The following is a 16,483-nucleotide window of genomic DNA, read 5'->3' as shown; positions in this document are numbered from 1 at the left end:
ATGTTAGTCAATATATGCATTGGAGGTGATGTGTTAAAATAATTAGGTATACAGTTTGGTTTCATTATTGAGTATAAGGGTTAAGTGCTTTAAATTGCCTTTGATGTTCGAAATGATTAAACAAATTTATTGGTTTAAATTAAGCTCAAGAGCATAGAGGAGCTAGATCCGATAAGGGAAAGGAGAAAGCAGTCGAATAGCCTATTCACAACTATTCAAAATTTTTCGAGGTAAGTCTTTGAGTAATGGAACTTAGCTTATGATTTGATAAAATCATGATATATAAGCATAATATATAAATTGTGACCTAATGTGTCTACTTGAATTAAGTAGTGAGATAAGTAATTTGTACATATGACTTGTATCCGAATGGTTATAGAAATCATGTTGGATAGTGAAACGAAATCGAGTTCTTTGCATGTGACTATTGAGCCGAAAGTGAAATTATTGATAAGCATGTTGTGCTTGGGTTCTAGTAAGGTAAATGAAATGCTAATGTGTTATGATATATATATATGTGAACGATAATTGAGGGTTTTAACCGGGCTAAGACCCGTAGGCCTTGTGTGAGATATATATCCGGGCTAATTCCCGAAGGCATTCGTGTTGGTGTTATATTCGGGCTAAGTCCCGAAGGCATTCGTGCTGGTGTTATATCCGGGCTAAGTCCCGAAGGCATTCGTGCTGGTGTTATACCCGGGCTAAGTCCCGAAGGCATTCGTGCTGGTGTTATATCCGGGCTAAATCCTGAAGGCTTTGTGCTGGTATTACATCCGGGCTTAAAGTCCCGCATGCTTTGTGGTGGTGATTGGATTTGGGTTTTAAACCTAGCAGACTTAATGCCGATGATTGGAGTAAGATTTTGATTTCAAATGTTCGTAGTAAACTACCATTGAAGATGTTCAATACATTAAGTTGGTTAGGTATGTATTATATACTTTTATATGTTAGATTGATCGGAATTGAATCATGAATGCGAAATGAGAAGTATATGTGAAAATCTCATATGTGTATGTGTGTATTCGGTTATGGTGAAAGGTTATATGAGATTGATTTGGTGATATACATGTTAAATAATATGAATGCAAAGAATGGGTAATAAATCTGCTTGAGACAACAGAGTAATGTGATTTCGGAAAATCACCATAAATTGTGGGAGTTGAGTTAGAGGCTGAATAAATTATGTTATGAAATCTTAATGAGTCTAGTTTCTTATAAAAGAAACCATGTAAGCAAAAGAATTTCCAATAATGAGATAATTGAAGTGGCGTGGAATAGAGTCAAAATGACTTCGAGGTCCCTGTTCTGCTTTTAGAAAATCATTATAAATGGTAAAAAAATGGTTATAAGATAAAATTTATATTCTTAGACTCCTTAATGATTATAGTTTCAAATGAAATAAACGATAACATATTTCGAATTCTGTATAATGATAAAATTGATTCGTAGTGAAGAGTGGTCAGAATAGTCAAACAGTGAAACAGGGGAAACTTCAATAACAATCTGGTATTGATTGGTTAATCAAAAAATTCTGAAAATTTTATAGATGGAAGATATATGAGTCTATTTTCAGGGAAAATTTACAGCACTTGATTTGGAGTTTCTTATCTCCAGTTATAAATAATTTAGTGACTATTGCTCAGGAAGAAAGCTTGTAGTGAATTTGTGATTTTGTTGCAAACATGGTTAAAACTTGTTAATGAGATGCTTTTCGAGTTCTTACGATCTTATTTGTGATTTAAATATTTGGTTTTAATTGAGTTCAGATTCAAGTGAGGAGAATTTGCTAAATATGCATTACGTTCATGGATACTTGGCCAAAGTGGCAATTATCTAGGAATGATTTCTTGAAAATTTGAAATAATCGATCTATAAGTAAATTAATTGTTTGCATTGCTTAAAAGTTACTAAGCATTGAAGCTTACTCCGTGTTCTCTTTTCCATTTCTTATAGGTTTATACTTTAGCTCAAGTTGGAAGGGCCGGAGATATCATCACACTATCGAGTCATTATGTGAGTTGAGAAGATTGTATATCATCATGTTTAAGGCATGTATAGGATAGACTATAGGTAGAATGATATTTCGACTTTGTATACATTATAGCCATGTGAAGATGGCTTGCTCATTTTGTTTAGAGAAGCCTTATAATTGAACTAATGTGGTGAAATGTTTTAGTTATAACTTGACAATAGCTAATTTGTTATTAGATATTCGGTTATGTTTTGATATTGAGTCATTTTGGAAATTTATAAGAGCTCTTATGGAAAATCAATGAGACATGTTTGCATTGTTGATTATTTATGTCTGGTAAGTATCTTTGACCTTATAGAAGTTTTGTTCAGTCAAGTAATGTAACGCCCCGTACCCGAGACCGTCGCCGGAGTCGAACACGAGGTGTTAACAGACTTAATTCATTACTTAAACAGCTCAAACAATTTATTTTTAAAATTTTTAGTTAAACTAGCAATCTGCGTCATAGTCGCTTAAAAATTCATATCTCGAGTTCCAAAACTCGAAATCCAATTCTGTAATTTTTTCTGAAACTAGACTCATATATATATTTACTAATTTTTTTTCTAGAATTTTTGGTCTAGCAAATTAGTACAGTTTATTAGTTAAAGTCTCACCTATTTCAGGGTTCGACTGCTCTGACCTCTGTGTATTATTAATCAGATATCTCTCTGTACAGAATTTCAATGACTATGAAGTTTGTTTCTCTTAAAACTAGACTCAATAAGGAATCTTTAAATATAAATAATGAATTCTAATTATATTTGTACAATTTATGATAAATTTTTAAAATCAGAATAGTGGATCCAAAAATCACTCTGGCCCTGTTTCACAAAAATTCAAATATCTCATAAAATATAATTCATATACCTGTTTTGTTCAATCCATATGAGAATAGACTCATTAAGCTTCAATTTCATAACATACTCATCATTTAGATCCATTTCTAATATTTTTAGTGATTTTTCAAATTTACATCACTGTTGCTGATAGAATGTATTTTATGGTAAATTTTACCTATTTCATGGTTTCCATGGATTAGCTAGCAATTTGACATACATAACACCAAATATGATCATGATTAGCCATTCCAATGGTTAATCATTACCAAGCATTTCCATACCACTCAATAACCATATCATAAGACCATATATACAAAATGATTATAATGCTATACATGCCATACTTAAAATATGCAAGCCATTATGCCAAGATGGTATACGGATAGTGTGAGCGTGCCTCCGACCGTTTTCGATTTCTGAGCTGGCTTGTCAACACTACAAGGAATGAAAAGGAGGGAGTAAGCATAAATGCTTAGTAAGTTCACATGCAAATAGCAAGTAACATAACTATATAAGCAAACATAAAACATCATTTGCATAATCATCACCGAGACATTCATATCACATTTTCATTTATCATCTTACCATATTGTTGTTATATCGAGTTTTCAACCCGAGGGTTAAGTACATACCTGTTCAAAGTATTCATTTCACAACACTTACCAATACATCCCTTTCATCTCAAGTATTCCTCCATTTGAGTAGAATTTTACCCGTTGAACACATCGGAATATAATTCGGATACATGGAAAGTTTGCACATAAGTGCCACATATGTAGCCAAGCTACCATGTAACCCGCCCATTAGTGAACTTGGACTCAACTCAATGAGCTCGGGCGTTCGCATCCATAAGTGAACTCGGACTCAACTCAACGAGCTCGGATGCCTGGTTACATCTCTCGAACTCGGACTCAACTCAACGAGTTCGGACATTCGCATCCATAAGTGAACTCGGACTCAACTCAATGAGTTCGGATGCTCAACCATCCTAGTGACATGTCACTTGTATCCTAATCCATTCCTAAGGTTCAACGGGACCTTTTTCCCAATCATGTGTCTCAACCATCTTCTACGGAATGCCGATACCGATACTCAGTAATATTTCACATTTTCCAAGTATATCACATAATTTGACATATTATCAAACAATTATCACAAGTATAATATTTCATAATAATTATCATATCATTTAAAAAACATTAAAACATTTAAAATAATAACTATGTTACCAACATTTACATATAAACTTACCTCGTATGCGAAAATTGCTACTTTTACCATTTCGTCCACAACTTGGTATTTTCCCCATTTTAGCTCGAATTTCAGTTTTCCTTGCTCTATCATTTAAAATATAGTCTAATTAGGACTCACATTATTCAAATTGACCCAAAATCATATTTTGGAAAAATTACAATTTTGCCCTAAACTTTTGCATATTTACACTTTTGACCCAAAGCTCGTAAATTAAACTTCAGCCTATTTTCTTATGTTTTATGACATGCTGATCATTTTTCCCTTCTATGGAAACATCAAATTCTCACTCTAACATGTACTTATGACTATTAGGTATTTTTACCGATTAAGCCCTTTCGCTCGTTTTCACTTAAAACCGAGTAGCACAAGTTGTCTAACATAATTTAAAACCTCATATTCTATCATAAAACACCAAAATACACAAATTTCACCTATGGGTATTTTTCCAAATATAAAACCTAGGTTAAATTATTGCTAGAATAAGCTAAATCAAGTTACTAGGACTCCAAAAATGTAAAAATCATTAAAAACGAGACTAGAACGGACTTACAATCGAGATTGGAAGCTTGAAAAACCCTAGCCATGGTTTCTCCTTGCTGTATTCGGCCATGGGGTTGAAGATGAGCAAAATTGGCTTTTAATTTTGTATTTTAATTCATTTTACCCCTAAATGACCAAAATGCCCTTACTACTAAACTTTCCAAAAATTCCATCCATGTCCAATTTTTGTCCATAGACTTATAAATTGGTAAAATTTCTATTTAAGACCTCCTAATTAATATTTCAAAACAATTTCATACTAGAAAGTTCTAGAATGCAAGTTTTGTAAATTATTCGATTTAGTCCCTAATTTCAATTTAAGCACTTTATACATAAAATTTCCTCATGAATTTTTCACACAATCATGCAATCATATCATAGACCTCAAAATAATCATAAAATAATTATTTCTATCTCAAATTTTGTGGTCACGAAACCACTATTCCGACTAGGCCCAAAATCAAGATATTACAAGTAATACCTCTTAACCTTATTCCGGCAACGGATACGGGTTTGGAGTGTTACATTTAGTGGTATCAGAGCTATGGTTTAGTCGGTTCTCAAAATAACATAGCAAGTATAAGAGTCTAGCTATACATGCCGTAAGTAAAGTGTGATAGTGTGAGGTCTCCTGGCTCTTATAAATTGTTTTGCTTAGGTAATGATGTGTTCCAACCGAGTTATTATTAATTGATCTGAAATTGATATTGAACTGATTGTAATATATATGTGATATGATGGAATTAAAAAGGTATGAAAAGAATTTTATGATATGTGTGCATCAGTGTAAAGAGATGTATGAGATCGTATAAAGTAAATGGAATGAAAGTTTGAATCGTGATAAATTCACTTATGTTTTGTTAATACTCATATGAAATAAAGTTGCAGGTGAAACTGAGATATGTGAAAATGTGTTTGTAACAAGATGAAAAGTTGAAATGTTTGAATGAAGTGTTTGAATCAAGGTGTGTAATACTATGATGATGAGTGATGAATTTATCTGTGTATTCGAATATGAAACTCCCTTTCGAGGCTTAACGACCTCACCCCCCTTACCAGTGATATGATTATAAGGTTTCAATGGAATGAAATAGAACGAGTTTGCAAAGAAAGATTAAAGAGTTAAATAGTGAGATAATGATAAAGTAAGCAAAGTTCAGAACGATTTGGCAATGAATTAAGGCTGGAAGGACTTGTACAATGTCCCGAAGGTTCTTCAGATTGAATATTGTCATTAGTAAAGAAAGTTAGTCTGGTAATTTAATTCAATCAGATATGATGTCTAAGTATGTATCTGTTGGGAATTCTTCCTGAGTGGGTTTCATTAGTGAATGAAATAGAGTGGAATTCGAAATGATAAATGAATAGTAAGAGCGTCTGAATTGGATAATTACAGTCAAGTGAATTTCGATGATTTCTTTTTGATCTGTATATTTCTTATTCTCAGAGACACATGTGTGATTGTTCATTTTTCTGATGAAAATGCTATAAAGTGAGAAAGTTATCTGACTCCGATGTTTAATAAAAGTATTGCCATTTTGATTGGTTTATAATCGGTATCATCGTATTCCTCTGTTTGAGAATTCATTGTAGTATGATCGGAATGAATTCGGGGATAAATTCATATGAGGTTATTCTTCTGTTTCTATTGATTGGCATTCCATCTTATAAAAATGTTGAAGAATGTGTTATTTCTGTTATAGAGGAAATTTCAGGGTTATTAATTATAGTCTTCTTCTGGTATTCTCTGAGGAGTTATTTTGATCTTTATTTCTATGTTCTGGGAGATTCTATTCTAGAATTTCTGATACGACATTGTATTTTGGATTTCTGTATTCTGGTTTTCTTTTCATTTTTCTTATATGAATAATCAGATATGGCTCAATTCTAAAGTGTATATATATATTTTTATCTGAAACAATTATGTTTATAATGATTATATATTTGGATTTCTCTGATTCTTATGAAAGAAATGGCCATAAATAAGAGTCTGAATGATAGAGAATTCAGCTGAGACCTATTGATTGGTTTTCACTTATATATCAGTGAGTTAAAGATTAAGTGTTATGTTCTTTCGAGTTATGCAGTGATAATGAATTTTGATTAGTTATCTGAAGAGATCTAATAGAATGTATATTTGAAGAGTTACGGCATGCACAAAGAAAAGTAGTCTTGAAAAGTTATTATTTGTTAGACAAGACTGATTCAGTTGTGTGGTTTAACTCGGATTATAAGTATGATTGAATTTGTTAAAGATTCAGAGACAAATGTTAAAGTTATTATAAAAAGAACTGTTCGGCTGATAATTAGAGATGATTGTGCTTGTGTCAGTGTTGCATATTTGACAGTTTCGAGAATTCGAGGGAAAAATTTGAATGTTTCTTGAACCAAGGAATAAAAGTATTGAACGTTAAGCAAGGTCTATTCTTCTAGTGAAATTGAGAAGTATAAAAGTATATTGAGTGTGATAGTTCAAAATTAGTTCAGAGTAACAGTTATTCGACTATGGATGTCTGGACATATGAAATTTCTGTTAATGTTATTATTATTCTTATATGGAATAAGTATTCAGATGGGTTAAAGGATTTTTATATGAGCTCCGACTGTGAAATGTTTGTTTATCCGAGTTAAAATAAATAATACAGATATATGGATCAGGTGTATAAGTGACTGTGTATTGTAGCGTCTTTCAGAACTATATTCAGATGACAAGTTACTATCTATCAGAGTTGAAATTTTGTGTATATGGAATAAAAGCAATAAGTGATGTTATAGAAGTGGTTATGAGACAGAATTGATATTCAAACCGAATAAAAAAAAAATTATTTGTCTTCTGAAAAAGAAATGTCATTGGGTCATGATCGATCTTTTAACAAGGAAGAATCTGTGTCTTCAGTTTAGTATGTACAAAATTCCGATGGACAAAGTTGTTAAGATATTCATAATATAGTCTGCCAACATGATCTGTCAGTGTGAATTAAAGTTTAGAGATTGTTGGTAAAAAGAGATACATGTGATGAATGAAATTTGTGATTCCAAAATTTTTTGAAAACGTTTTCAGAATGGAAACTATTTTTGTTGATAAGATTTTCGGGGACGAAAATCCCTAAGGGGGGGAGAGTTGTAATAGCCCTAATTTGACCCTAGTCGGAAAGTGGTTTCAGGACCACAAAACCGAGTCATAAAAATAATTAACAGTCATATTCGATGCTTATTATATGTGAACGTGCATGTGTGAAAGTTTCATACTGTAATTTTGTTAATTGTATGTGAAATTATTAAATAGGACTTATGTGAGAAAATTTTGAAATGTGATAGATAAATTTATAAGTGGTTTATTAATGCACGTTTTAAAGAATTTGGACTTGCATGTCAAATGTCCCTTTTTGTTTATAGTGGCCGGCCATGTTGATGTTTATGACAATATATATGTATTATTTATTAGTTTTAAGGAAACTAAATGGCTTTATAAATTTTATAATATTAATGAATAAAGAAATATGTAAAAATTTGGGTGAAGAAAACAAAGCTTTATCTTTGTCTTCTTGGCCGAATTGAAAGAAGGAAATGGGGCAAAAACATTTGGTCACTTGAAGCTTGAAGAAGGTTAGTAAATTATGTTAGTTTTTGAAATTTTAAGCTTAGTTTAAGTTAATTAACTAGTTTCATATTTACCCCATTTGAAAACTTTGAAATTTGGATGTTGGTTTGAGCTTTCGGTTGTGGTTGTCAAGGGAGGAGATGAGATTTTGTTTGTCTTGAACAATCGTTTGGTATATAAATGTTAAATGGGAGCAAATGCCGTTTGGGTGATTGAAATAAATAATTAGAGGTTTAATTATCAAAAGGTTCGGCTATGTATATGATTTTTAAGGTATAATTTTGAATAATATAAGTAATGTTATGCATAGGTTTCGGCTTGATATTATCTTTATAAGTATAATTAATTCATTTTGATAATAAAGTATGAGGTGATAGGTAAAATTATTATGGTGGCTTAGGTTTAATGACATTCGGCTATGGATTATAAGTGTTAGCTAATTCGACATAAGAGTATAAGTGTTCATTTCTTTGTATTTGAAGTCTTGAAAAATAGGTAGTGGTTAATTAAGGTGATGAAGGCTAAATCTATAAGTTTGGTTAAATTAGGCATTCGGCATTTCTTATGACATTAGATATAAGTGTATGAAAGGTTAAGTTTAAGTAGTTGGTGCGTTAAAATGTTGATGATTTGGGTGCTACCTATGGTTGATTTAGGTACGGTCTTTGCATGAGTAAAAATATACTTATGGAGATGGTTATTATATTTTACTAAAGTATCACTATATGCATTTATATTAGGGAATATTCAGCTATGTTATATATATTGAAATGATTATAATGGATAATATGTAAGAGTAGTTTCAGTTTGTCAAATATGCGGTATGTGTATGGAAAATTGTATAACTATGATGCATTGAAGTTACCCTATATGATTGAGTAGATAATTAGATTACTAGTAGTATATATATGTAATTTTTTTATTCATGGTAACTTGGCATGTGGATTGGGTATATGTTAGTCAATATATGCATTGGAGGTGATGTGTTAAAATAATTAGGTATACGGTTTGGTTTCGTTATTGAGTTTAAGGGTTAAGTGCTTTAAATTGCCTTTGATGTTCGAAATGATTAAACAAATTTATTGGTTTAAATTAAGCTCAAGAGAAAGAGGAGCTAGATCCGATAAGGGAAAGGAGAAAGCAGTCGAATAGCCTATTCACAACTATTCAAAATTTTCCGAGGTAAGTCTTTGAGTAATGGAACTTAGCTTATGATTTGATAAAATCATGATATATAAGCATAATATATAAATTGTGACCTAATGTGTCTACTTGAATTAAGTAGTGAGATAAGTAATTTGTACATATGACTTGTATCCGAATGGTTATAGAAATCATGTTGGATAGTGAAACGAAATCGAGTTCTTTGCATGTGACTATTGAGCCGAAAGTGAAATTATTGATAAGCATGTTGTGCTTGGGTTCTAGTAAGGTAAATGAAATGCTAATGTGTTATGATATATATATATATGTGAACGATAATTGAGGATTTTAACCAGGCTAAGACCCGTAGGCCTTGTGTGAGATATATATCCGGGCTAATTCCCGAAGGCATTCGTGTTGGTGTTATATTCGGGCTAAGTCCCGAAGGCATTCGTGCTGGTGTTATATCTGGGCTAAGTCCCGAAGGCATTCGTGCTGGTGTTATACCCGGGCTAAGTCCCGAAGGCATTCGTGCTGGTGTTATATCCGGGCTAAGTCCTGAAGGCTTTGTGCTGGTATTACATCTGGGCTTAAAGTCCCGCATGCTTTGTGGTGGTGATTGGATTTGGGTTTTAAACCTAGCAGACTTAATGCCGATGATTGGAGTAAGATTTTGATTTCAAATGTTCGTAGTAAACTACCATTGAAGATGTTCAATACATTAAGTTGGTTAGGTATGTATTATATACTTTTATATGTTAGATTGATCGGAATTGAATCATGAATGCGAAATGAGAAGTATATGTGAAAATCTCATATGTGTATGTGTGTATTCGGTTATGGTGAAAGGTTATATGAGATTGATTTGGTGATATACATGTTAAATAATATGAATGCAAAGAATGGGTAATAAATCTGCTTGAGACAACAGAGTAATGTGATTTCGGAAAATCACCATAAATTGTGGGAGTTGAGTTAGAGGCTGAATAAATTATGTTATGAAATCTTAATGAGTCTAGTTTCTTATAAAAGAAACCATGTAAGAAAAAGAATTTCCAATAATGAGATAATTGAAGTGGCGTGGAATAGAGTCAAAATGACTTCGAGGTCCCTGTTCTGCTTTTAGAAAATCATTATAAATGGTAAAAAAAATGGTTATAAGATAAAATTTATATTATTAGACTCCTTAATGAGTCTAGTTTCAAATGAAATAAACGATAACATATTTCGAATTCTGTATAATGATAAAATTGATTCGTAGTGAAGAGTGGTCAGAATAGTCAAATAGTGAAACAGGGGAAACTTCAATAAAAATCTGGTATTGATTGGTGAAACAAAAAATTCTGAAAATTTTATAGATGGAAGATATATGAGTCTATTTTCAGGGAAAATTTACAGAACTTGATTTGGAGTTTCTTATCTCCAGTTATAAATAATTTAGTGACTATTGCTCAGGAAGAAAGCTTGTAGTGAATTTGTGATTTTGTTGCAAACATGGTTAAAACTTGTTAATGAGATGCTTTTCGAGTTCTTACGATCTTATTTGTGATTTAAATATTTGGTTTTAATTGAGTTCAGATTCAAGTGAGGAGAATTTGCTAAATATGCATTACGTTCATGGATACTTGGCCAAAGTGGCAATTATCTAGGAATGGTTTCTTGAAAATTTGAAATAATCGATCTATAAGTAAATTAATTGTTTGCATTGCTTAAAAGTTACTAAGCATTGAAGCTTACTCCGTGTTCTCTTTTCCATTTCTTATAGGTTTATACTTTAGCTCGAGTTGGAAGGGCCAGAGATATCATCACACTATCGAGTCATTATGTGAGTTGAGAAGATTGTATATCATCATGGTTTAAGGCATGTATAGGATAGACTATAGGTAGAATGATATTTCGACTTTGTATACATTATAGCCATGCGAAGATGGCTTGCTCATTTTGTTTAGAGAAGCCTTATAATTGAACTAATGTGGTGAAATATTTTAGTTATAACTTGACAGTAGTTAATTTGTTATTAGATCTTCGGTTATGTTTTGATAGTGAGTCATTTTGGAAATTTATAAGAGCTCTTATGGAAAATCAATGAGACATGTTTGCATTGTTGGTTATTTATGTCTGGTAAGTATCTTTGACCTTATAGAAGTTTTGTTCAGTCAAGTAATACCTCTTAACCTTATTCCGGTAACGGATACGGGTTTGGAGTGTTACATATCCTCTATTCCCTACATAGTTAACCTCTATATGGTTGCTCTCATCATTGTACCTTGCATTAAAATGGGTTAGATTGGGTTGGTTTTGGACTTGCGCCTTGGCTGAACTCATCTCCAATTGGTTAAGCCTTTCGAGGATTTGTTGGTACTTGTCCTTGCTACAAATTGTATTCATTGCTCATTATTTGGTCCGATATATGAACCGATCAGCCGACTACATGTAAGAGTTCATAGCCATGCCCTTGATAGGTTGATTGGCCTCGATGTAGGTTTTTGACATGAATGCTCTGGCGGATGCTCCATCTAGACTAGAGCGTAAGTTTCCGTCAAGTCCATTGTAGAAGACTTGAAGTTGCAACCAATCTTGTAAACCATGATATGGACACTTGCACAACATTAACTTAAAGTGCTCCCATGCCTCATATAATGATTCTCCTTCCAATTGCTGAAAATTTGTTATATCTATATGAAGTTTTATAATCTTGCTCGGGGGAAAGTACTTTACCAAAAATTTACTTGCTAACTCGTCTCTAATGTTGATGGAATCTACCAGCTGTTAATATAATCATATAAAAGCATCATCAGTAAAAGAGAAAGGAAATAATTGAAGACGAATAGCGTCATCGTATACCCCATTATACTTAAAAGTATCACAAATGTTTAAAAACTGCTTGAGGTGTTGATTTGGATCATCATTCATTAACCCTTTCTATTAAAGGTTCAATTGTATCATCTGGGTCATGGCCGATTTGATTTTGAAGTTTTTTTTCACACCCCAAAATAGGGCTTAAGAGTTTTAGGGGTATTTTAGGAAATTTATCCTTCGAGTGTTCAGAATCCTGTGACATGACATATCAGTAATGTTTTCAATTATGATTTTTAGAAAATTTAAATCAATTTCTGAAAATGAGTTTTAAATACCTTTACTTTTGAAAATAGGACTGATTTGTAAAAGAGTCAAAATTAAGAATTTTTATGAAGCAATTTAACCAGATTTTAGAATCCATGCTAAATAACCTCCATTCTCCAAGCTATTTTACCTAAAACAACCTCAAAATTTGTGATTGTCGTCCCTTTTTTTCTCTTGCTATTTCAATAAATGTTGAACTCCAAATCCTTCCTTTTTGATTTTTATCATCTCTTAAGTTATAAACCTTTATAAAAACCAAGAAAAGCAACCTAAACACCATAGTTTCCTCTATTGTCAAGCTTGTGGTTTTTTTGGGGTTTTAATCAAATGCTCTATTTTGTCATCAAAGGTAACGATTCGATTCCTTATGAGTTTTTAATGTTATATAGTCTTTAAAATTTGAATTATTAGCCATTAAATCATATGTTTTAAATAAAAGTCGAAAATTGGGTTGTTAATGGTGGATTTTGGGATTTTGAGTAAAAACATGGTTTCAAAGTGTTTTTAAATTATTTTTGACATTATTAAGAGGTTTATAAACTTACTTTAAAGTTTTGTTATGAATTTCTAATGATTTAATGAATTTTCACGAAAATTATCTTAAACATGTCTAAAGTTTTGATACCTTAAAAAATGTAGTTTTGAGTAGTTTAAAGGTTGAGAGTTAGTCGTAAGTGAACAATTAGATGAATGGAATCAATTTTAGGAAAAAAAGAATGTATAGAGTAAGATTTTGAGTTTCAAGTTTGTTAGTCAAAATTTCAGTTTCATGAGGATTATAGCTCAGACTTGCATTTTTGGTTGGTTTAAGTGAGTCTTTGGCTGGATATTGATTGTGTATGTTGTGTCCCTATTATGTGTGAAGCACTGGAACCGTTGGAACCTTCTTTGAGCAAGGCGAAAGGCAAGCAAAAGCTAGTTTAAGCTTTCGACTTTTCGACAAAAGCGTAATTGGTGAGTGTTTGGAATCGCTACTTGCAGACATGATTCATAGTGTTAATTGGTATCTTAGGAATAACCTAAACCCCTATCCTAAGTTTCGAGTGTTAGCTTTCGATTTTCCTTGTTTTATTTTGGCAAATATATGAATATGTAAACAATTATGGATTGATTATTATGACGCAATATTGTGAATTTTATTGTGTTGTGAGAATGTTAAATATACCAAATGATAGTAATGATGTTGTATTAGCGATATAAAGATGTGCAGTGAAAGTGTACAAAAGCTGGTAAGTATGTTTGTGTTGAATTGCATAATATGATGCTAATGTAATAGGTTTTGTATGTGATAAACTGATTTTAATGCACTCATATGTTGAAGGATATCTGATGGCTCAATAAGCATTATTGTGACACTTTAAGTGCAATTAAATGTGAATTCAATAAGCATGCATTGTGGAAAAGTTTGTGATGTGAATTGATGAATATGAAAGAGATGATGTGCATTAAATCAGTAATTAAAATTGTGTAATTGTGGATATTTTGGCCTTGTGACCTTATAGGACCGTTGGATATAGTTGACATGCCATAGGATTGTAAGTACTCACCTATATGAGTTACGTGATTTGGACGTTGAGGTGATGAGACATGTTTGATGAGATAAGGGAATGTGAGTTAAGCTCCATTCAACTGGATATTTTTGGTGTGTTGGAGAGTATTAGCTTTATACTTCACTTATGGGACATGTTTGATTCTATAAGTCTATTTGGTGTGTTGGAGATACGTGTATCTGATGAGTGATGATAGAACTCACTTTATGTTTCAAAGCCTCAAGTGCCAAATTATCTTAAAATATTTTTATGTGTAATGTGATGTATGCCTAAATGAGGGTGTGGTTGCTGTACCAATTTATCATTTAAACATGATCTTATATGTTATGATAATACGACAAGAGATGGATGCTTTTAATTGTGAATAATATGTTAAATGAGTTGATTTAAGTTATATGAAAACATTAGAATGTTCTCTTAGTAAATTGCGCATGTAATTGTGGATTGGGTTGTTTTCTTATAACTTGTGAATGCCTGTGAATATATAAGTTAAACTTGTAAGTTATTAAAGCATGTATATGTTGTTTTAGTCTTGATGAATTATTGTGAGATGAACTAATGAAGCATGAACATGTAATTCTTATTTGAATGGAATATGGCTTTGAATGTGTTGTAGTATGCTCTCGATTAACATTTGATATTGTGTTTACATTGTGGTTACTTTAGACATTCATTGTAACAATTCATTTTTTAGTGGTGTCAAAAATAGTGGTTTCGGGCCACAAATTTGACGAGTAAGTTTGTAAATATTATTATTTAATATTTACAAGTCAAATATGGTATTTAAATAAATTTTGAATTGACAATATAGAACAATTAGGTTCAAGTGGTAAGACCTTAAAGTCAAGTGGTTTTAGAAAATAAGGTATCGGGACCTCATTTATATAAATTGAGTCGTAAATATTTTTATAAATATTTATGGAATGTTATAAAGGTTGTATTAAAGTTTCGTTAAGAAATTTTAATATTTAAATAGTTAATTAAGCAAAAAGGACTAAAACATAATAGTTGAAAAAGTCAATTGATATTAGTTTAAATGTGTTAATTGATTAAAGAAACATAATTGGATGGCCTTAGTGGATAAAATAACCATTTTTTAAGTTGGTGGATGGTTAAAGCTTTAATTTCCTTTAATTAAATATGTTTTATATGTTATATTATTATTAAAAATAAAGAATAAAAGGTTAAAAAATAAGAAAACATAATGTTTTCTCCTCCAATTGTTTTGATCTTCCCCGAACCACCATGGGAGGTTTTGAAGTTCTGGATAACAATGTTTTTTTGCATGTAAGCCCCTAAACTATTCGTTTCTCGTAATTTTTTATGTTTTTAAGATCGTTGCAACTAGTTCCAACTAGCTTGTACCTTCGTTTTTGAAACTGTTACAGATTTTGAATGTTTCCATTGATGAATTTTTTTGATTTTAGATGTTAAATGATTAGTTTGAATGATTTTTTTGTGATTTTAGATGTTAAATGATTAATTTGAAGTATTAGTTGTTATTTATAAGTATTTTGTTAAGTAATTTTTAATGATTTAAATGTTTAAAGATTAAATTGCTAAAGTAATCATAATTCAAGGACTTGGTGTGAAATTGTTACAAATGTGGGCTGTATTGGATGCTAGGAACATTTGAATGGTATAAATTTTCAATAAAATTGGTTTATATGCATGATTAGGATATAAGGACTAAATTAAATAAAAATGAAAAGTTGAAGGTAATTTTGTAAAAGTGTCAAAAAAGACTAAATTGCATAAAATGAATTGATTTTACTGTCTAAATTAATGAATTAAATGAAATTATTAATTTAGATCGAGAATGAGTGGAAAATCTAGGAGAAGAGAAAATTACCAAATAGCCCCTTTACCTAGCCTTTGCTGCAAATTAGCCAGGTAAGTTCGTATGAACTATAATTGCTTTAATCTTGCTTGGATCGAATATTATGTTTTTTTATGTAAAAGAATCAATATGTACAAATATATCAATGCTATGATGAATTGACGATTATCTAGCCCCATTTGAACCTTAGGAATATATAGGATAAAAATGACATGTCATTTGGGTTACCATGTTTCAGGTGCTGATCCTGAATGTCCTACTGGTGGCTGAGGTCTAAAATTTGTTGCGGATATTATACTGCTTGTGTGAGCAGCATCGTGTAGCTTACATTCTAATCGTCAACTTGTGTGAGCAAACCCATTTCTTAGCTTGAGTGAGCAACGATGTAAAGGAAAATGAAGGATTACGACTATATCTTTAGCACACTTTGCGTGAGCTTTCCTGCGTATGTGATGTTATTCTAAATCGTTCAACGAGCATGAAAAAGAAAGGAATGATAAGTGTTTAAATGTCTTATGTCATGAATCTATGAAAAGGATTGAAAAGGAAATGTTCAATGAAGGTATATCTATGTTCATG

General features: G+C 31.5%; 1 non-coding gene across 1 annotated transcript; it reads left to right on the top strand.

Annotated features, from left to right (window-relative positions):
• Positions 1–11,972: 11,972 nt before the first annotated feature.
• On the top strand, positions 11,973–12,079 carry LOC121204216 (small nucleolar RNA R71). Its single transcript, XR_005899145.1, has one exon. It is a non-coding gene; the product is annotated as a small nucleolar RNA R71 (small nucleolar RNA).
• Positions 12,080–16,483: the final 4,404 nt, after the last annotated feature.

This window comes from Gossypium hirsutum, chromosome A07 (genome assembly GCF_007990345.1).
Source record: "Gossypium hirsutum isolate 1008001.06 chromosome A07, Gossypium_hirsutum_v2.1, whole genome shotgun sequence".
NCBI lineage: Eukaryota > Viridiplantae > Streptophyta > Magnoliopsida > Malvales > Malvaceae > Gossypium > Gossypium hirsutum.
This window is presented reverse-complemented; position numbering and strand designations above follow the sequence as displayed.